Source organism: Pinus tabuliformis, chromosome J (genome assembly GCF_031772625.1).
Source record: "Pinus tabuliformis cultivar Carrire ecotype Pingquan chromosome J, CPIR1, whole genome shotgun sequence".
NCBI classification, from domain to species: Eukaryota; Viridiplantae; Streptophyta; class Pinopsida; order Pinales; family Pinaceae; genus Pinus; species Pinus tabuliformis.
This window is the reverse complement of record NC_142295.1, coordinates 1,267,208,654-1,267,232,670: the sequence shown is the minus strand read 5'-3', so window position 1 is coordinate 1,267,232,670 and position 24,017 is coordinate 1,267,208,654.

Below are 24,017 nucleotides of genomic sequence, written 5' to 3'. Positions count from 1 at the left end.
ATCTCCCACTAATTCCTCCATCAATTGGAACTAGTTTAACTAAATTTAACTTACTTAGACTGAATTAAATAATTACAACTCAAAATAAACTCAACCAATGCTCCTAAAAAGTAGGAGACACTCTAAATGACTCTAGTTAGACTCCCAAATTGAATTAATTGAGGCAACTAAGTCAAATTAACTTAGTTAACTATTACAAGTTGCTATGAGAATTGTAATTACAACTTAATTCCTAATTCAATTCAAGGACAAAATTAAATTAGGATTTTCTTGTTGCATTTTCAACATAAAAAAGAAGCAAGAGAAGGTATAAAGGAATCTGGCTATATTTTTCCCTAGATGCACCATGAGGCATCCCAGAAATGAGTGTCCACTAAATGTCCTAAAGATTTTCTCTATTTGTGAAGAGAACCATGCAACTAACAAATGTCCCTCTCTTCCAAGTCTGAAGGTTGTGTATCAAGGGGAAGAGAGTGGGTTGGAGAAACTCTACTTCGTCAACCAAAGGGGCCACAAGTCCCTCAACCATATCATTAAGGCATGCAAGGTGCACATTATCCTTCTTTCAATCTGAACTAGAGTGTACATTTTTAGCCTTGGTATCCTCCATCTCACTCATCTTGGTCCATGCCCTCTCCTTGGTCGTATTATCCTCAGTATCCTCCTCAATCTATCAATCCACTCTTCCATCCATATCAACCTCAACCTCCTCAATGGGGAAACTATTCACAAGAATAGAGGCCTTATGTAGACCAAACTCCTTCCTTAATGCCTCCTCCTCCACCTCAACTACAACTACCCCACATTAATCAAACCAAGCAACCTCAGATGTCTGCCCAACCCAATCTAATCCCAAACAAAAAGCAGGCCCAACAATTATATAGTGGGGAAGCATCCCATCTTGCTTATGTTGTAGAGATCTAGGAGATCAACCTTACGTCTGGTAAGGTAATTCCATATTCTCACCCACCTTCTCCACTTGAAGATATTGAACAAGAGAAGGAAGATAGTGCCTCTCAATATAGTATACCTCCCTATCTTTAAATGTTGGTCCCACTTAAACAACAAACCCCAGAAGAGACTGGACTTCTATGAGAGTTGAAGAACCTATGTGTTAAAATACCCTTTCTTCATGCCATCAAAGGTGTTCCCATTTACAACAAGCTTATCAGGAAAGAGTGTTTCAAGAGGCCCAAAAGGAGAAAAAGAGATGCCCCCATTATTAGTGTTGTTGGGAAGTTGTTAGATATGATGCTTAGGAGAGTTATCTCCCCTAAGTACTTGGATCCTAGTATCCCAGTAGTGGATGTGCACATTAAAAATATTTTATTTCCCGACACATTGATTGACCTTGGGGTTGCAATCAATCTCACGATCAAAGAAACTATGTTGAAGCTCAACCTCCAAGGAGCTTTGAGAAAGACCACTATGGTGTTGCAACTTATAGACAGATCCACAGTAGCCCCTGAGGGAGTTATTGAGGATGTGATGGTCTCCATTGACTCCTAGGAGTACCCCACAAAATTCCTTGTCCTCCAATCCAAAACCAAGTTTAATGGGTACCCTCTCATTTTAGGGAGACCTTGGTTAGCCACTATTGATGCTTACATTAGTTGCAGGGTTGGAAACATGACTATTAAAAATGGGCATCTCACAAAGTAACTTGTATTATACCCCCCTACTCAACTTTCTAGTGATCTTAACTTACCTTTGTGGGTAGAGGAAGAAGAGGATGAATATTTTAATCATTCATCCCTCTACCGAGTTTGTACACTAGACACCACTATAGGAAGCAGATAGTTAGATGAGGATGACCTTATCAATGACTTTTTGCAGAACCAACCTCTTGCTTCCATCCCAATTGATGAGCTAGTAGAAGAATACTTAGGGAAACCCGAGAAAAATCCTTTGGCTGAATTGTGCACTGCCAATTTTGATGAGGACCATGCTAAGATTGTGGAAATCAGTCCATCCAAGGCTGAAAATCAATCCTTCCCTCTTAGCAAAGCAAGAAGATAAATTGTGCATTGTGTTAAGAAAACATCTTGATACTTTTGCTTCGAACTATAAGGAAATTAAAGGGGTTCATCCCTTAGTTTGTACCCATCACAATTATATTAAAGAGGGGTGTAAACATGTGCACCAACCCCATCGGAGAATGAACCCTACCCTTAAAGACATTGTGAAAGGAGAATTGAAAAAACTACTAAATGTAGGATTCATCTACCCTATTTCAGATAGTGAATGGATTTCCCCTCTTTTCATAGTACCCAAGAAGAATGGGAAGTGGAATATCTATGTTGAATATAGGGAACTCAACAAGGCTACAAAGAAATATCGTTTTCCTTTGGATTTTATTGACCAATTTTTGGATGGCCTTGCAGGGAAGAAGTTCTTTAATTCCTGGATGGATTTAATGGGTATAATCGGATCCAGATTAGCCCTGAGGATCAATATAAGACCACATTCACATGTCCATGGGGGACATTTACCTATAGATCCCTTCCCTTTGGCCTATGAAATGCCCCTGCTACCTTCCAAAGGGCAGTTTTGAGCATTTTTGCTAATATTGTTCATCACACAGTTGAAACCTACATGGATGACTTCACTCCTTATGGGACTTATTTCCATGAATCCCTTTCCAATCTATGTAAATTTTTAAATAAATGCATTGAAATGAATCTCTCACTAATTTCTGGGAAGTGTGAATTTTTTTTATGAATGTAGGGCTTGTCCTAGGTCACTTCCTTTATAAGGAAGGGATCCAAGTTAAGCCTAACAAGATTGCCATTATCAAAGGGGTCCATGTCCCTCAGAAACAAAGGGATGTTACAAGTTTCTTTGGACTAATTGGATATTACAAGAGATTCATTAATCATTTTACTAAGTTGGCTTCACCTGTGTTTGGATTGTTAACTAAAGATTCAGATTTTTGTTGGATATATAAATGTCAGGAAGCAGCAGAGGAGTTAAAGGAAAAATTAATTATCGCACCAATTATAAGAGGTCCCAATTTGCCATTGCCTTTCCAAATCTACACAGATGCATATGATAAAGTTGTAGGAGAAACTTTGCGACAAATGGAAGACAAGTTTCCCTTTCACATATATTTCATCAATAAGAACCTCTCGAAAGTTGAACTTAATTACAAATTTACTGAAAAAGAACTCTTAGTTGATGTGCACTCCTTAAACAAGTTTAGGCGTTATATCACTCGATACCAAGTCTTTGTTCATACTGATCATGCAACCATTAAATATTTAATGAATAAACCTGATGTCAATGCTAGAGTCATTAGATGGTTATTATTGTTGCAACAATTTGATCTAACCATTGTTGATAAGCTAAGGAAGCAAAATGTGGTTGCATATTTTTTGTCTAGACTAACAATGTCTGCCATGACGATATGATATATGATCAAATTTTAGATGATCACCTCTTTTCTATTTAAATATTGTCTACTTGGTTTGCTGACATAGCAAATTTCTTGGTTGTTTGGAGATTCCCTCCTAATTTATCCTCCAAGGAGAAGAACAAGACTGTTAGAAAAAGTTCCCCTTTCACCTAGATTGGGGGAAATATATTTAAATTGGGACCATATCAAATCTTGAGGAGATGTGTAAGGGAGGATGAGTTTTTTGACATCCTCTTAGCATTCCATGATGGACCCTATGGGGGCCATTTTGCTGCTAAGAGGATAACCTTCAAAATTCTCCAATTTGGCTATTATTGGTCCACTCTACACCAAGATGCCAGGAGATACATTACCTGATGTGACGAGTGCCAAAGGATGGGAAAGCCTACACCAAAGGATGAAATTTCCTTACAACCTCAAGTGAATATTGAGCCATTTGAGAAGTGGGGCATGGATTTTATTGGATTAGTTCACCCCCCATCCGTGAAAAATAGATATATCATTGTGTCCGCTGATTGTTTGACAAAGTGGGTTTAATTAAAGGTAGTAAAAGAAAAACAAAGGAGAAGGTGGAAAATTTTCTAATGGAAAACATCTTTTATAAGTTTGGATTCCCAAGGGAACTAATCGCTGATTAAGGATCTCAGTTTACCTAAATCTGATTGAAGGAATCATGGAGCAACATCATATAAGGCACATAAAATCCACTGCCTATCATCCTCAAGAAAATGGGTAGGTGGAGGTCAAGAACAAAGATTTGGGGAACATCTTGAGTAAAGTTATCATCATAAGAAAAAAGGATTGGGAAACCCAACATGTGGAGGCCACTTGGGCATATAATACCACTTGGAAAACTGCCATTGGGTTCACTCCCTTTGAGTTGGTTTATGGAAAGAAGGCATTGTTTTCCATTAATTTTGAGTATAGCACCTTCAGAATGGCAGCACAATTGGACCTAGACATCACCAATGCTCAACAAGAGAGGTTGCAACAACTAAATTCTCTTGATGAACTTAGATTGAAAGCCCTCATGCATACTGAGGTGTTCCAATTGTAGAGGAATATTTGGCATGAAAAAAACATCAGAGAAAGGACCTTCCAAGAGGGTGATTGGGCTATGTTATATGAATCCAAATTCAAGGACTTCAAGGGAATAAAATTACAATATTTATGGGTCCTTATCTGGTGGAAAAATGTCATGATAATGGCCTTGTCTAGATCATAACAATTGAGGAAGAAGGAATTCCACTTTTAGTCAATGGTTACAGATTGAGACTGTAGAGGAGGCCTTTGTTAAAGGAGGAGTTTACCAACTCAATAAGGAAGTAGATGAATGAAATTAGGGGTATCATAGCTCTCATTTCATCCAGCCTCTTATCATCAGAAGAAGAAAAATAAAAAGAATAAAGAATAAGAATAAGAAGCCTACGTGAAAATTGTTAAAAATTTAACTAGTTTCAGTCTTCATAAATGTTGTTGTACTCATTTCAATATGTATCCTATGTAACAAAAAAGAGAATAAATGAAAAAAATATTATTATTATTAAAGCATGGGTTTCATGCTCTTTATTTATGGTCTTATAGGTAAAAGTATGTTCTTCATGCTTCTAGGTTTTTTAGGTCTTCTGATTTATTGTCATGAGTCAAAGGAGTGAACATCATGTTTATAAGACCCTTCTGGGGAAAACGTAATTGTAAAAAGAATTATTTTTTAGTCTAGAAAGTCCTAAAAAATCCAAAAGTACAATTTTTTCCTAACAGTTACAAGTCAGCCTAAGTGAGGGAATTTGACCCCCTAAAAAGGTTGTATGAAGAAGCAGTTCCACCACTCATTCATTCAAGAAGTTCAATCTATCAAGAAATAATTCGATCTGTAGCTGGTAAGCAAGAAGAAGAATGAAGGTCTAAGAGAAGAAAGGAGGAAAAATATTATTTTGGGCTCTATCTCTCTCATAAGTGCGAAGTTCTACGGTTTCTAGTGTTGTAGAAAGAGGTTGAAGCTGCAGGAGGAAGAAGTGTAGTATCTTGTAGTTGGAAGGAAGAATACATTACCTTGACCTCGTTGACCTTGGTGTTATAGACATTTTTGTGCCTTACAGCATAGAGCATGAAATGTCAATAATCTAAGGGATCCAAAGTCCCTAAACAAGTTGTTCTTACCCTTAGAGGAACAAGGTCAGCAAACCACAGCACTGCAAATCAGTTCTCCACTGAAAAACACTCAAAAACAGGTCAGTTTTGGGTCATTGCAGCGGCTCCACTAGGCATCTGCGCTGCATAGCAGGTACAACAAAGGCTACCTGCGTTGCATAGCAAGTAGAACAAAGACTACCTGCATTGGGCGTACTTGGACATGTGGAGGAATCTTTTTCTCAAAGTGCCAGTGCCCAGGAAGCTTCTAAAAAGACACTTGATGATAAGATTCGCCTAATGATGAGTTAAGAGCTTCTAAGACTCCAAGTGGAAGACAGAAACTCCGAGTGAAGAACTGAAGAACAACTGGAGTTGAAGAGGACAACAAGTCACACATCAAGCTGACTTATCTTCACTCCAAAACTCTATATAAGGATCTCATCCCATGGGATCTAGGAGGGCGGAATTTAGTGCAAAGAATTGCTGTTGGTTTACAGTTGTGAGCATTGGGTGATTGCTTGAGGGAGGTGAAGAAGAGATTTTTCTCCATCGGGAAGGTAATGCTGGATTGGACCTCTCATGGTTGTATCACCGCCTGAACCTTACTTCCATATATTAATAAAAGCATTTGAGGTTCTTCTATTCGCATGTGTTTCAATGGTGTATTGTCTTACTTGCGTCTTTGATTTATGCTAATCCTTGAATCGATTATGAATGCATGCCTCTTGTAGTTTCCTTTCTTTGTCTTGTTTGCAGGATCTCGTGTAGCTGGGCCCGTGAAAAGACTTGGAGCTGGGAGCAAGCGGCAATCAAAGGAGATTGGATCGACTATTTGCGCAAGACATCGATAAGTGGATCTCTTCCTTTTATCTCTTGCATGTCATAAAGAAGAAACTTTAGATAGCTTTGCTTTCAGCTGTTGCTAAGGAACTGTCACCCTTAGAGTGGGTTAGGGTCATTCCGAGTTGGATACTTTCCCCCACAACAGACTGGCGACTCCGCTGGGGATCGTGTCTTGTTGGTAGCTTGTGTTTCTTGCTATTCATTTCTTAAACAAAGGAGTACCTAATCGAACTGCATTCGAGTCCTTCGAATGCAAAGTAGAGGGCAGCTACTCTAGCCCAGTGCTGGGCATGTTTATGATTTAAAGAGCTGATCCACAAGGACTCTTTTTAGCTCTTTGTGATAGTGTTCATCTTCCTTTAATCATCCTCTAGTGTATACTTGACTGATAGCCTCTGATTTGGCCAAAAACCGTTCATTTTTTAGCAAACTGTGAGCCGGAACCTGAGAGAGACGAGAGTTGTCTCATCAGTGCAGCTGCAACAAAGGCTACCTGCACTGCAACGCAGGTCCCGAAGGGGCTACCTGCGCTGCATCGCAGTTTGACAGTGCAGCACCTGCGCTGATCCAGTTTTGCCTTGTGCAACTGGGATTCCCCACTGTCTGTTGCCCAGTTTTCAGTATTGTTTTTGCAGCCTGTTGTCAACCTGTATACCCAGCTGAAACCACTTCTATTTGCCTTCATTCCCCCTCAGTTGTATGAAGAAACCGTGATTGTTCTTATTGTATTTCTTGCTGTCATTCACAGTTTCCCATAGCGAAAGTGAACTAGTCTTGCTATGACCTCTTGGATCTAGACCTATGAGAAAGTGTCGTTGTGATTCTGAGAGCTAGTTTATTGCTGTTCATAGCTGCTTGAGCATTTACTTTCGTTATATGGTTCGAATTTCAGTATTTCTTGTGTTGAAACGAGTGAATCTTAAGGTGTTCTTTTGATTATTGGACAAAACTTGTTTTCTTTCACTTGAAATTGAATTCGAAATTATACAACAGCTTTCTTTTTGTAATACATCAACATTAAGGAAGAAGAAAAGAAATACTTGCATTGTGCATGTGCATTTTGACAGTTTGCATGTCGATTTAGGAAAAGTGCATCAGTGTGTGCTCTATGATCTGTTTGAAAAGATGATGTCTTTCTTTTCCTTCAGTAGTTAAGGTTTTCATAAGTTGAAAGAATTGAAAAGCTTGCTTATCATTCTTAGACTGCATTTAGGAGTTGTATCATACATCACGTGGTGATCCATAAAGGCAAACTACTAAGCAAGATCAACCTAAAAAGAACTGAATTTATCTAACAACGCTTTGAAACATAACGAAACACAGTAGAGGTCTAGGTAGAGACGTGAACCGGCGTCGTTAAACATAGTGACTGTCGATCTCTACGAAGGTGGGTGATTCCTCCTGAGGGACGATAGCACTAATACGGACTTGTGCCCCCGCGTACCGTCGCGTATATTGGGGGACCCCTATAGGAACAAAGCCTTTATCCATAGGAAGCCGTGTCAGCCGCCCTACTGATCGCGATGCAGTGAACACAGCATTCACGAAGATCGACCACTCGTACCGTAAAACGTATTCTGTGGTTTCGTGAAAGGTTTGGCACACCCTTGCCTAGAACTCCAGAGTAGTTTCTTTTGGCCTTTTTCAAACTCTATAACTGAAAAAGTCCATCCGAGCATTTGTCACTTCGGGCTCGTTAATACATCGAAGGAGACTAGAGTCATCTTTAGCTTTTTCTCGACTCTTAAAACATCAAAAAGCAAGTTGTGTCTTAAAAAGCGTCGTCATATAAATTCATTCTAAACGGAACATAATCACCCCTTTATTCCTACGTTGATCTTAAAATTGAGAACATGGAGCACACCAACCGAGGGATTCCACATGATGGTACCCCTAGCCCTTGCTCCTCTTGGGGAGAAGTTGGTGCGCCCCACATGGCCACATTGTCGCTTCCAGGACTGACAATTGGCCTGCCAGTTTGGCTATTCTCAACCGCTGTAGTTCAGACCACCACGGTTCCTGAACAGTCAAGTCAACAGTTAGACCCGTCTAGAGCTACCCTCCAACCTTCCACTTCTTATACACCTTCCTCCGATCCTTCTTCTTCGAAAGGTCAAGCCGCCAGAAGCGGAGCTCCCATAGAAAAGAAGAAGGAAAAGAAGAAGAAAGAAAAGAAGCAGAAGGAGCCAAAGGCGCCTGGGGGCAAGCAAAAGGCATCTAACGAAAACCCACACACAGCACAGACCGGGCCCAAATCGCCATGTGTCATATGTAGAGGAGACCACCTCCACAGTGATTGTCCCAGTATTCCCCGGATACTAAGGGACTGGTCCCCTCGTTTGCACAGTTCGGAAGCGTCAACCTCTGACAACCAGGTTGAATGCTTACCGTCGACCAGCGAAAGTGAAGGTTCTAGACGACGGAGGGGAATGAGATCCCCCTGCGAACTGTGTGAAGGCAATCACACCCTTCGCCGTTGTCCCTTTTTAGACGAAGCAAAGAGAGTTTTGGAAGATCAACCGGTGGCACCGGTGCTACTTCCTCCTGGATATCAAAAACTCGCGCCAAGTCCTTCGTTGGTCGAAAATACAGCTGTCCCGCTCATAGGGCCAGCTGAAGTGTCAGTCACTGAAAGTGAACCTACTGAATCCGGACCAGACGAAAGTCCAAAGGTCGAAACGACAGTTGACCCGGTTCTCCCTTCAGAAGTTTCATCTTCAAATACCACAGTCACTGAGGATTCATCTTCAGCTGACACCCTCACAGAAGAGAGTAAGGATGACACCGTCCATATTCTTTTCGTCAACACCGATTCTGATGAACATCAGGGCAATGTGCCCACTCCTTTATCGCAGGAAGGAGCGTCGTCAGGATCATATCCGGCCGTATATTCGGTCCCACCACCAAGCAACCTAGTTGTGTCCTTTGATTGGAACCAACTAGGCAGACCCTGGTTACCAGCCAGCATACCATTTAGAATTATAGTCCAAATATACAAAATGGTGATGGCTGGAACTATCATTGATGAAGGGGCATCTGTGAGTATCCTGTCCTCTATTGCTTGGAAAGCACTGGGTTGCCTGGCGCTTTTGCCTGAGACAAGAAATCTCTCGGGTTTTGACAGAGGAACCAGTCGACCATTAGGGATTCTACCTAATGTGCCTATTACCTTGAAAGGGAAGGCTGTCAAGATGGGCTTGATGGTCGTCCAAGGACCCTTGGATTATAACCTACTCCTTGGACGAGACTACATATATTGCATGGAAGCAATAGTCTCCTCACTCTTTCGAATAATGTGTTTTCCATACGAAGGAAGAATGGTCAAGCTCGTAGACCAACTTTCATTTCTGGGATCACGCATCACAAATAGTCACATACCTATCCTGAATGGTCTATTTGATCAAGAAAGGTCTCTACCTCCGGTTCTTCTTCCCGATGAAGGCGAGTGATTCGGGAAAGGAAGGCCGGAACCCAGGGGGCATGCATCCTGGTCTGCTCTGGAGGCAGAAAAAACCTTGGGTGTAAAGTAGAATTTCCGCGGGAGAATATGACTAGTCCGTACCCCGTCCCCTCCTTCATCTTTGTGAATCTTCCTCTGAGCCATCCTCTTCGAAAGGAAGAAGAAGGACAGGAAGACAAAGAGAGACTGGGAATCTCAGAAGGGGCTGTTAGGAGTGGGGTTGTTCTAGAATAGGATTCTTCTGTCAAGGTTACTTGTTTGACAAAGGTCATTCACCTTTGTCTAGATAGGTAGGCTCTACCAAAGAGGGGGACCCGTTTGCGGCAGCAAGTAGTAACCATCTTTGGATAAAAGGAAAGCCTCACCCATTAAAACAAATGTTTTAGAGGATAAGTAGGGGCAGCCTCCGAAGAAAGAGATTCTATTGCTGCAACAAATTGTAACCATCTTTGGATAACCTAATGATAGACATCGCCGAAGAAAGTTTCTGTTTAAAAGAATTAACAGAACAATCTTTGGGTAACCAGAAAGAGGTAGGCCCCTCCCGGTAAAACAAATGTTTTACCTGCAAATTGAGGGGTAACCTTGAAATTAGACTTACACCTGGGGGCATGCAAACCTCTTGGAATGCAAGCACGGGCGGCTATTTTGTTTTTTAGTTTTTTAGGTCCTCCCTTTAAACCTGTAGGTCTAACCCGTTAAACTCGTAGGATTAGCCGATACCCGGCTTGCACAAAGAGAGGATATGGAGCATAGCTTCGTGAGATAAAGCTCCTTAAAAAATAGCTATCTCACACGAGACCTTCCTACTTTATGACTGGTAAAAACGAGCAGTTTTGGCAAAGTTCATGCTCGTTAAAAAATAAACGCAAGATCCGAGCAGTTTTGATGCGGAAGTTCATGCTCGTTAAAAAATAAACATAAGATTGAGCAGTGTTTTGGCGCATTCAAGCTCTTTAAAAAATGAACCCAGTACCGGTAAATAACCATTTGAGACCGTAAATTCATCAGCCATAAAAGCCTTGGTCGTGTTTGTGCACCGTCACCTCCACTTGTCATTTGGCCGATCATTCACATCCACTTGATTGTTTACCTATTTTGAGGAACAGCTGCGAAGAGTGATTTCACCTAGCCATCCTTGTGACACTGCCGTGATTGGAAAATTCCAACCTGTACCTGTAATCTGCTGCTATCCCTGTTTATCACTCGTTCCTCAAAAGACGAGTCTTCTTTGAGCTCTTTTCACTGACTCGTAAAAAATGAAAAGTTTGCCGAGTTTTGGCCTTCCAGCTCGTTAAAAGGACCGGAAGAGCTATCCCTCCTCTAGATTTTAATCTTTTTGGACCTGAGGGATTATTGCACAAAAAGATCGAGCGCTTGTCTGGTTCGGCTCGATAAAGATATCGAACATTCATCCCTTCTGTATTGTTTTATACTTTTTCGGACTTAAGGGATTAGATGACGAAAAAGGACCCCTGGAGTCTACTTTATGTACACTTTTCAGACTCTCTAAAAATGAAAAGGACCGAGTTGTCTTTGTCGCTGGGCTCGTTAAAAATATTAGATAGCGACAAACTTGTCTGTAGACGAGAACGAGTTTCCCTATCGCTAAGCTCATTTAAAACATAGCGATGGGCTTGCCCGAAGGGCAGGTTATAGATCAAGCATATGTTATCCTCCTCAAGCTTGACAAAAATAAAGAGGTACTGGTCAGAAATGACTGGGGAAAAATTGGGAAGAACCTCAAAGCTTAATGGTAGCAAGTCGCTCTTGAACATGACACTTTTGGCCTCCGTAAATATCGGGTTAGGTTATTATCATTCACCAGTCCCTTCACCATGGTCTCGCCATACCATCCATACATGGGGTAATGCTACCGATCCATCACATCAGTGTCGTTATATGTTCAAGAGATGTCATTCAGAAAGTGTCAACCGGGTCCCATCCACTACCATACATCATCTTTCATCCTTCCATGACCGCCACCCTGAATCATATTTCACAGATCGTTTTCACCATCATCACTAGCTCCGTTCCGTGTCACTGATGTGGGATTCATTAAGGCCCTCCTTTGACGGATCACTTCTTGTCGACATCAGCTCATTATCCAAGAAGTTGATCTAGGAACACCCCCTCAGTACTTTGAAGCTTGCATGCCTCAATGGCAAGTTTCTCACTCCCGGCGATAGGTATACATTAATGACCTTCGACCAGGAGACTTTGCGTGGTGTTCGACGCCAAATCCTATATTCACACCACGTGAATTGTGCTGCAGTACCTTGAGGGTCATCATCATTATCGGTGATTCCTCTCGCGCTTGTTAACAGTTTACATTATTGACTGGTAATCAAGCGATGTCTTTCCATGTTCGACTTCAAGAAATTCTCACATGGATCGACTTGTACTAGAGTGAAGATCGGACAAGTTTGAAGACCCCGGATCTAGTTTCATCCATCCGGGCTGCGATATATATTCAGGAGATAGAAACATAGACATGTGCAGCAGATGATCATCCTACTAAAAGGATGATAATTAAAAGCAGAGAATTATTAGTCTATTATCAGACGATCGTCTGTTTATGTACAGCAAATGTATTTATAAAGCTGAGCATGGGAAATGCCCGCCTCAACTAGATCATGAAAAGAAAGTATGAAAAGATAATGTATTGTATTGTATTTTGTTACAGGTCACCTCCCGGCGATTGAATGAACTTCGGATCCTCCTAATAAAGAATTTCACCCGATAAACGACCTCATACTTTAGGGGGCAACTGTTATAGACATTTTTGTGCCTTACAGCATAGAGCATGAAATGTCAATAATCTAAGGGATCCAAAGTCCCTAAACAAGTTGTTCTTACCCTTAGAGGAACAAGGTCAGCAAACCACAACACTGCAAATCATTTCTCCACTGAAAAACACTCAAAAACAGGTCAGTTTTGGGTCATTGCAGCTGCTCCACTAGGCATCTACGCTGCATAGCAGGTACAACAAAGGCTACCTGCGTTGCATAGCAAGTAGAACAAAGACTACCTGCGTTGGGCGTACTTGGACATGTGGAGGAATCTTTTTCTCAAAGTGCCAGTGCCCAGGAAGCTTCTAAAAAGACACTTGATGATAAGATTCGCCTAATGATGAGTTAAGAGCTTCTAAGACTCCAAGTGGAAGACAGAAACTCCGAGTGAAGAACTGAAGAACAACTGGAGTTGAAGAGGACAACAAGTCACACATCAAGCTGACTTATCTTCACTCCAAAACTCTATATAAGGATCTCATCCCATGGGATCTAGGAGGGCGGAATTTAGTGCAAAGAATTGTTGTTGGTTTACAGTTGTGAGCATTGGGTGATTGCTTGAGGGAGGTGAAGAAGAGATTTTTCTCCGTCGGGAAGGTGATGCTGGATTGGACCTCTCATGGTTGTATCACCGCCTGAACCTTACTTCCATATATTAATAAAGCATTTGAGGTTCTTCTATTCGCATGTGTTTCAATGGTGTATTGTCTTACTTGCGTCTTTGATTTATGCTAATCCTTGAATCGATTATGAATGCATGCCTCTTGTAGTTTCCTTTCTTTGTCTTGTTTGCAGGATCTCGTGTAGCTGGGCCCGTGAAAAGACTTGGAGCTGGGAGCAAGCGGCAATCAAAGGAGATTGGATCGACTATTTGCGCAAGACATCGGTAAGTGGATCTCTTCCTTTTATCTCTTGCATGTCATAAAGAAGAAACTTTAGATAGCTTTGCTTTCAGCTGTTGCTAAGGAACTGTCACCCTTAGAGTGGGTTAGGGTCATTCCGAGTTGGATACTTTCCCCCACAACACTTGGGAAGAGTTGTCATTCTCTAGGAAGGTCTTAGGAGGAGGCTAAATTAGGGTGTCCATAGAAGATGGAAGGCGACAATTGTAAGATTGAAGTTACAGAACGAGTTTCAATGGTGAAGCTGGTAAGATGAAGTTACAGGTTGAAGTTGGTTGGTGTAGAATCAAGGAAATACTTGTTGGAGGGATGACTTGGTATTTGGAGAAGGACTTGGTCTAGGGTTTGGGTCTTTGTGTCTCAATTGAAGCAGATTCTATAAGAAGAGAAGAGTTTTCTAGGTTTTCCCCTTGGAGGGGATTTTCCCTAGTTGAGAGCCTAATTTATGTGTCCTTTGTTGTTATTGTTTCATTCTTGATATTTGTTTGGTGAAAGTATCTGACTAAAGAGCACAAGAAGAATAGATAAGTTCACAAGAAAGTATTAAGGTAAAGAAAAAACGAATTAATAGTTGCCACATTGAATTTTTCCAACATGGTATCAGAGCTAAAGTGAACAAGGAAGGTAGCTGGAAGGACACTGGAAGGAATTACTTGTCAAAGGGTAGTAAAAAGGAAACTCTCAAGGAAATCCTCAATAAGAAGAATTTAAGAATGATTTCCTCTTGATGGAATCTAGTTAAAGGCTCATTGGTAGATCTCTTTAAAGAAAGCATCAAAGGATCTTATCATTCATCACTCTTGGAAGTTGTTGGAGGAGGAATCCTAGGGAATATCGTTAAAGGAAGTATCTTCAAATATCTTGAAGGCATAAAGAAAGTTGGAGACATCACTGAGGATAATTTTGCTTATCAAGTAAGTATCATAACTATTACATAATGTCTGAATCTACAGGTCATATGGGTTCTTTCTGCAAGGAGAGAAATAAGCTTGTTGGAGCATCAAATTATCTAGTATGGAAGAAAAGGATTGACCTGATACTCAGAGAAAAAGAAGTAATGAAATATGTTACTAGGGAAATTATTGAACCTAGTAAATACAAGGCACAAGAACTAGAAAAGTACATGAAAGGGGAATTAAGGGCATAAAGGATCATAGTTGAATCCATTAAATATTCTCTTGTTCCATTTGTTGAAAACTTGAAAACTTCCAAGGCTATGTATGAAAAACTAGTGAACTTGTACTTGGTAAGTACATCAAGACAAAAGATGTCTTTGCAGAATAAGTTATATAATATATAGAAGTCAAAGGATGAAGACATGGAATCCTTTCTAACGAGGTTCTCTCAATTAAGAGATCATTTGCAGGAACTAGGGGATACTATCTCTGATTTGGAAATAACCATTTGCGTGTTAAATACATTAACACCAGAATGGAGTAGCTTTGTAACAAGCATTTATGCCAAGAAATAATCAAGTCCTTTTTATGAGTTGTGGGCCCAATGCATTCTGGGAGAATCAAGGATCAAGGTAAAAGATGACATTGGATCAGATGAGCAGTCTCAAGCCTTTCTAGCTTGATTCAAGAAGTTGAAGAAGGGGAAGTCTAGAAAATCCAAGAATAAATACATATCCAAGGTTAAATGTTTTAAGTGCAATGAGTTTGGAAACTTTAAGAGGGACTTTCCAAGCCTACAAAACAACAAGAGAAAGGAAATGAGTGAAGCTCATTTAGCTGAGGAAATGGGAGAACCTGAGAAGAAGTCAAAGAAGAAAGAAGTGAAGGATATTTACTACTAAAGAGGGCTCACTGAGTGTCAGGTTCCTTATAAGGATTAATCTTTCTTTTAAGATAACATGTTTTACATAACATCATAGAGAGACGCATATTATAGTAGCATATTTAGAGTTTTCATGAGTAGGTTGGTTTGTAGAAATTATCGAGTTAGATAGATTGACCATTTTTTCATATTGTTCATCAAATCATTATCTAAAATTATGTTAGGGGTTTTCATATTGCTTGAGTGGATCATTATGATCCTAGAAGGACCATCATTTTGAAAGGTCCTTGAAAAAGGCATCATACATTCCATGTAATGTGGAAATAATATTGTTAAAGGGATAAAGGAATGCGATGGGTCAGGTTGCAGACTCACTTTATAGTATATAACTATATGATTGGATGAAAGCATAAGAATGCATGTTGGAAGAAAACTTTGGATTATATTCACATGTATTGATTCTTTAGAAAAGAAATTTGGTCATAAAATAAGCTTAAGTATATGGATATATGATGCCTGTAAAGAATAGAATTTGACTTACTTAAGGAAAAATAAAACATTAAGACTTTCTCTAGAATATGAAAATAATTATTAACATCCAGTATAATCTCTAGAAGAATTTTTTTAACTTGGTAATCAAGTTTGATCCTTGGGCACTCTAATGCATGACATAAGATTCATATGGAGATGGACCATAAGGATGTTGATGGAACGAGAAGGTCATCATGGTGAGGTAAGTCTATTTTTAATTATTATTGAGAATATGGTTAACATGTTATTTCTGCTACATGGAATAATGTTGCAGGGACACATGATGACATTGAGGTAAGTTCAACTATATGGATGGAAATGTATGAATAATCTTGAGGAAAACTCAATATTTGGTACCTGGAAACTAGGAAGTCAAGATGTGCCCATCTTGGGATTGAAAGGTAGTTGTGCGAGAAGATAACTTGAAGGTCAAGGAGATCACTTTCATTAGTTTGAAGTTTGAAAAGGATCAATGCAATTCCTTCATGTCAAAGATGACAGTGATGAACAAGAAAGATGACTCGGATCTTGTCACAAGATTAAAGAGAGAAGATGGCTCCATGATACCTTGAAGGAAAAAAAGCTCGATGCAAGAGATGTGGAAGAAAGAGGGAATCGTGTAGCTATGAATATCAAGTAGTTGGTACTCTCATAAAGAAAATTTGTAAGTCTTGTACTGTTGACTTCCCAAATAGAAAAGGGATTCTGGAATCTACTCTATATTTGAGAGGGAGCAAAGGAGTCTCCTTGAATAGGATCAAGGATATATTCTCTAATAAAAATGGAGAATAGGGATGTCCTCTCTAGTTTAGAGGAAGTGATGTTGGACATCACATGTGCATCCTCTTCTTCAAGTGATGGAGAGAGAAAGGCGGAGGATTGGATAAGCATCCATGGTTTCCTTGAGGATAAAACATCCAAGAAAGGAAAGGTACTAACACTCTTTGAGAATGGGGCAAAAATTCAAGAGAAGAGTGGTTGAAGCAGACCGATATTTATTGAGGACTTAGGTATGCATATCCAAGATAAGAATTGTCCTAAAAGGACATACCTGGTTTTATGGATAAATTTATTTTGCAGATAGAAGCGATCTCCCTAGGTTCAACGGCTTAACCTAAAAACAACCTGACAAAATACAATGTCTTCTTGTAGAGAGATTTGAATCATAAGGAAAATACTTACTTAGAATCCAATGAAAGATTCCTTCTTCTCCTCACTTTTTCCCTCAAGCTCCAACTTTGACTTCCAAAGGTGGAACCTGTAAATTAACCAAAACAAGAAAAGAGACCAAAATAAACAATATAATATATTCAAATAAATCTAAATAATATATCATGAAATCTTATTCTACACATGTAAATATTGTAGGTTTTAACCCTGTACAGAAATTACCTGCAAATGAATTCTTAAAGACATAGAATATACAATGGCAAGAGACATAAAAAAATACACAGATATTTTCCCCTGGATCCCAAAACCGGGAATACCAGATTGGTTTTTCATTATATTCCTTTCAATGTTACAACACATATATATAAATGTTGAAGCATTCATAAACCCCAATCCATTAACCCTGGATTATAACATAAATATATTTCCCTTGACTTGATCTACAAGATACCATGGGGAGAAAACCATCATGCCCAAAACCATGTGAAAAACCCATGCAAAAAACCATAGGTAGATCTGCCCACCTAATATAGGGTCCAAAAAAACATTTCTCGAGGCGCTACACCGGACCCCCTACTCCGCTGTTGTGCCTGACGCAATGAAGGGGGGGCTACTGACGCACCTCTAACCCCCTGCTAATCATGGAAAGAATATAACACGCACCCAACATTATCCCACTTGTTGTTTTCTTTTCCACACAGGGGGTCATAGGAGAGCTTAGTCATTGGCCCAACCCTACAACACCCATTGTTTCTCTACATCAAGAAAATTTCTCAGTGGCCACAAACTTTGTCAATGCATTTGCAATATTCTTCAAAGTGTCCACCTTTACCAGCAACACCTTTTTGTCCTCAACCATATCCCTCAAAAAGTGATACTGAACATCAATATGCTTTGTCTTTGAATGATAAACATGGTTCTTTGCCATGAAAATTGCACTTTGGTTGTCACAATCTATCCTTACAGCTCATTGTACTAACCCCATACTTGAACACAATATCTACAACCAAACTGCTTCCTTGCTTGCATGAGTGGCTTCCATGCATTTTGCCTCTATAGTTGAAAGTGCCACTATAGACTATCTCTTACTCGTGGGGCTAGTCATGGAAATAATATAACACACACCCAACATTCTCCCACTTGTTGTTTTCTTTTCCACACAGGGGGTCACAATATAGCTTAGTCATTGGTCCATCCCTACAATACCCATTGTTTCTCTACACCAAGAAAAAATATTAGTGCTCACAAACCTTGTCAATGCATCTGCAACATTCTTCAAAGTGTCCACCTTTACCAGCAACACCTTTTTGTCCTCAACCATATACCTAAAAATGTCATAGTAAACATCAATGTGCTTTGTCATTGAATGATATGCAGGGTTCTTTGCCAAGAAAATTTCACTTTGGCTGTCACAATCTATCCTCATAGCTCTAGGTAATAACCCCATACTTGAACACATTCTTTGCAACCAAACTGCTTCCTTTCTTGCATGAGTGGCTGCCATGTATTCTACCTCTGTAGTTGGAAGTTCCACTACAGACTGTATCTTGCTCATCCAAATAACTACACCTCCAAAGAGGCTAAACACATACCCACTTGTAGATCTTCTTTGATCCTGATTTCCAACCTAGACTGCATCAACAAAGCCATGGATGTCCAAAACTCTATCCAATTTTGGTCTTTCTTGGTAGCATAAACCATAATCGCTAGTGCCACGCAAATACCTCAAAACCCGCTTCACTGTTGTTTAATTCTCATTCCCAGTTTTTGACATAAACATGCTCAATACTCCCATTGCATGTACAATGTATGGTCTAGTACAAACCACTGCATACATTAGGATACCGACTGCACTTGTGTATGGAACACAAGACATGTCCTCTTCCTCGTCTTGTGTCTTGGTACACTGTTCAATAGATAACTTTACACCTACAGGAATACGAACCTTCATCGGTTTACTATCCCACATGTTAAGCCTTTGTAGTATTGTCTCGACATACTTCCTATGGTTTAACCAGAGCTTCCTTTTTGCCCAATCTCGTTTAATTTCCATGCCTAAAATATAGTTTGCAACACCAAGACCCTTCATGTCGAATTTGGACGACAATTGGGTCTTCAAATCCTAGATAATTTATTTGTCATTTCCAATCAACAACATATCATCGACATACAAGACCAGAAAAATAACATGGTTACCAATTAATTTAAAATACACACGGTGATCCACTTTGCTTCTGGTGAAGCCAAGTCCTCGTATAAATGTATCAAATTTACGATACCACATCCTTGGTGACTATTTTAACCCATAGAGACTTGTTTAACTTGCATACTAGTTCTTTCTTTTCCTTCACCGCAAATCCTTCACGTTGCTTCATGTAGATCTCTTCTTTGAGATCCCTGTGAAGAAATGTTGTCTTCACATCCATCTGTTCTACCTTAAAATCAAAATTGGGAGCAACAAATAAAAGTAATCTAATAGAATCTACCTTAACAACAGGAGAAAAAATATCACCAAAATCAATTCCCATTGCCTGGGAATAACCTTTTTCTACCAACTTAGCTTTATATTTGTCCACCTTACCTTCTGCATTCTTTCTTCTTAAACACCCATTTGCTTCCAATGGGTTTCCATCTAGCCGGCAACTCCACTAGAAGGTTTTTGCACAAAGATGTCATTTCATCAACCATGACCTCTTTCCAGAGTTTTCCATCCTTTGTATCTACTGCTTCCTTGACAGTTATGGGATCATCATCAGTAATAGATAAAGAAAAAATTGAACAAGAAGAAGATGGACTATACATTTCTGGCTGCCTTCTTTCTCGAACTAATATTTTCACAGCTGGAGTTGTTGACTCTTCATATTTTGATTCCTCTTCTACTATAGAGTCTGATTCTTCCTCCTTTAGCTCAAACTCTATCTTCTCAGGTTCCTTCGGTAGGACTTAATGTTTAATAACATCGTTCACCTCTCTAAACACCACATCTCAAATTTAGACAACCTTCCTTGTTTCCAGGGTCCAAAGATTATAACCTTTTAAACCATACTTATACCCAATAAACATGCACCTTTCAGATTTACTATCCAACTTGGTTCTTTTTTCCTTTGGAACATGTACATAAGCATCACAACCAAATACCCTCAGATGTGAAAAAGAGGGTTTCTTACCAGTCCATACCTCATGTGGATTCTTATCCTCCAACACTGATGAAGGTGATCTGTTAACCAGGTAACATGCAGTATCCACTGCCTCTGGCCAGAATTCTTGTCCTAACCCGACACCAGTGATCATACTTCTTGAATTTTCCTTCAATGTCTTGTTCATTCTTTTCGCAACTCCATTTTGCTGAGGTGTGTATAGAGTAGTCATTTTTCGTGCTATACCACACTTCTTATAGAACTCTTAAAATTCCTTCTTGTAGAACTCTCCACCATTATCTGTCCTCAACACCTTTATCTTCTTCTCTCTTTGGTTTTCCACCAGAGCCTTAAATTCTTTAAACATGTCAAAAACTTCATATTTCTTCCTCAGGAAATATATCCATGTATTCCTTGATAATTCGTCTATAAATGATACATTGTACACAAACTTACCCAGTGATGGAATTGACACAAGTCCAAACACATCAATGTGCACAAGCTCTAATATCCCTTTTGGCTCTTAGCACTAGAGGGGAAACTCACCCGATTCTACTTCCCATATACACAATGTTCACAGGAATCAAAATCCAAAGAGAAATTAGACATACCTTCTACCATACCATTACCATGAAGTATTCGAAGGCCCTTCTCTCCAATATGTCCAAACCTTTTATGCCATAACATGGTCTTTTCTCTAGAGACCACTAGATTTTCTGCTCCACTCTCAGGAACCACATAACTATTGCACCCATCAATAACAGTACTACCCAAAAGCTTGTACAGAGTTCCAATCTAAAAGCCTTGCATCAATACTAATGCTCCCCAAACCATCTTGCAGGTATCTTTCTCGAACATTATTTTTACACCTGCATCATCCATCTTGCCTACAAAGATTAGATTTCTAGCCAATGCAGGAATATGAAAAATACCCGGAAGTGTCCTAATCCTTCCACCTTACAACGTCAACTTGTATTTTTCACATCCGATGATTCTCGCCTTCCTCTCATCCCCTAAGAATACATCACCACCATCATATTTCTCATATTCACATAACCACTCCCTATGGGGAGTGAAGTGAAAGGATGCACCTGAGTCAATCAACCATGCCTTATGATCTACATGTGTACTTGAAGAAGAAGCTAAGTACACATCCCCACCTTCATCTAAGGTGGTTTCTTCCTCTGCATAAGGAGCATCATCGGATCCCTTTCTTTTCTCAAGAGCTTTAAATCTATAGTCCTTTCTGAAGTGTCCTTCATTTATGCATTTCCAAAATAGCTTTACAATTTTTTCCTAGAGATTTAGATCTCCCTCTAGATTTATATCGCCCACTCGAGGACTTATTTTTGTTTGTGTTCTAGGACCATCCTTGTACAAACAAGGCATCTCCATTCTGGCCCTTCATATTTTTCTGTCTCATCTCCTCCGACAACAAGGAAGAGACTAAGTATTGGGGGTTTTCGCAGTGCATTATATTAGATATCATTTTTTGGGATTCAACTACGTTAAGTAAGTCATTCATCTATGACCATTTCCATGAGAGGTAGTCATAACTGACTAATTTCTCATGATTTTTGAATAGTCCACTTAGCACTCATTGCATCGGGTGATGCTCATAGGGGTGAAGAAGTGGGATTGAAACTAGTGAAATGAATCACATAGCATCAATCATCACTTCCGAGGCTTGCACCCGGTAACCAGGACTTTCTGGGAGGTCACCCATCCCAGATCACCTTTGGTTCAAGCGCACTTAACTATGGAGTTTTCCCCACAGTCAAGCCCACTTATCTTTCTACCCCATTTTCAAAACCTTAGCAAGTATTGTGCCTCATGAACCATTCAAGTAGAGTTACATTCACTCTTTTGAATTAAGTATTGGGGGTTTTCGCAGTGCATTATATTAGATATCATTTTTTGGGATTCAATTATGTTAAGTAAGTCATTCATATATGATTATTTCCATGAGAGGTAGTCGTAACTGACTAATTTCTCATGATTTTTGAATAGTCCACTTAACACTCATTGCAAATAGGGTAGCAAGCTAAGTGGGATTGGTTGTGGGGAAAATTCCATAGTGAAGTGTGCTTGAGCAAAAGGCGATTTGGGATGGGTGACCTCCCGGGAAGTTCTGGTTACTGGGTGCAAGCCCCAGAAGTGATGATTGACGCTATGTGATTCATTTCACTAGTTTCAATCCCACTTCTTCACCCCTGTGAGCATCACCCAATGCAATAAGTGCTAAGTGGACTACTAAAAAATCATGAGAAATTAGTCAGTTACGACTAACTGCCATGGAAATGGTCATACATGAATGACTTACTTAACACAGTTGAATCCCAAAAAATGATATCTAAGGATGAGAGTATTTCATCAAACTTCAAGGTATTTTCATTTCTACCTATTACAACAACCAGATTATACCATGAATCTAGTAGAGAACACAGAAAACTAATGCACTTATCTTCATCTAAAATTTAATATCTAGAGATAACAACTGGCTTACCACATTATTAAAGGCATTTAGATTCTCTATCATCGAGTCTCCATCCTTCATCCTTAGGTTATACATATTTTCCCGTAGGAACAGTTTGTTCACCAGAGACTTAGATTGGTACAAATTTTGTAACTTATCCCACAAAGCCTTCATCGTAGCTTCCCCTGATACATTCAATTATACTGAAATTGAGATACACAATCGTATTGTGCTCTTTTCTTTCCGGTCCAAATTTTCCCAGTCTTTAGGTAACATTGTCGTTGGTTTAGTACCCAGATCTACTGCGATCCACTAATCTTTATCCAGCAGCACATCCTTAATCTTGAGTTTCCACAACTCAAAACTATGACCATTAAATTTCTCAATCTCTATCTTTCCACTGCTCACCATCTTCTTTGACCACAAGAATCAATCTCACAGATCTCCCATTGAACAGGGTCTACCAGAAACCCAAGAAAAAACCCTCAGTATGAAAGGTGTCACCTTGAAGCTGAAACAATTGTGATACCAAATGTAGGTTTTAACCATGTACAAAAATTATCTGCAAACGAATTCTTAAAAGACATAAAATATACAATGGCGAGAAACACAAAACAAATACACATATATTTTCCTTGGGATCCCAGAACCGGGACTACCAGATTGATTTTTCATTATATTCCTTTTGATGTTACAACACACACACACACACACACACACACACATATATATATATACACATGTTGAAGCATTCATAAACCCCAATCCATTAACCCTGGATTATAACATAATTGTAGTTACCTTGACCGTATCTACATGATACCATGGGAAGAAAACCATCATGCCCAAAACAATGTGCAAAAACCATGCACAAAACAATAGACAGGTCTGCCCACCTAATATAGGGTCCAAACCCCCCAATAGGAGGGGCTGCCGCTCCACCTGTTACCACCCTGCTATGCCCCAGGAAATAATATAACAGACACCCAATAAAAACAAAGACATCATATATGGGAAAATTAATGCACTTTGTATTAATAGTAATAGAGAAATATTACAACCCCTTTTAAACCTTCATGTTGTGAATGTCTCCGAGCTTTCTCTTCATTTATTTGCCACAATGATAAGCCTTCAATATCATCAATATCTAAGGATAGATTACGGACCTCCAAAGTTAAATGAGCAACATAAATACTAGAATAAAAGTCTCCAAAAGCAAACCACCACTCTGTAGAAAGTAGTGCTTTTATAGGACAAATAAGGAAGTTTTAGATCCACCATACTAAGGCTAGATCCACTTTGAAAGGGGATAAAGTCCATGGATAAGAGATAAGTACTTACTAGTAAGAATTCAAGAACATCTTCAACAGTAAATGGAA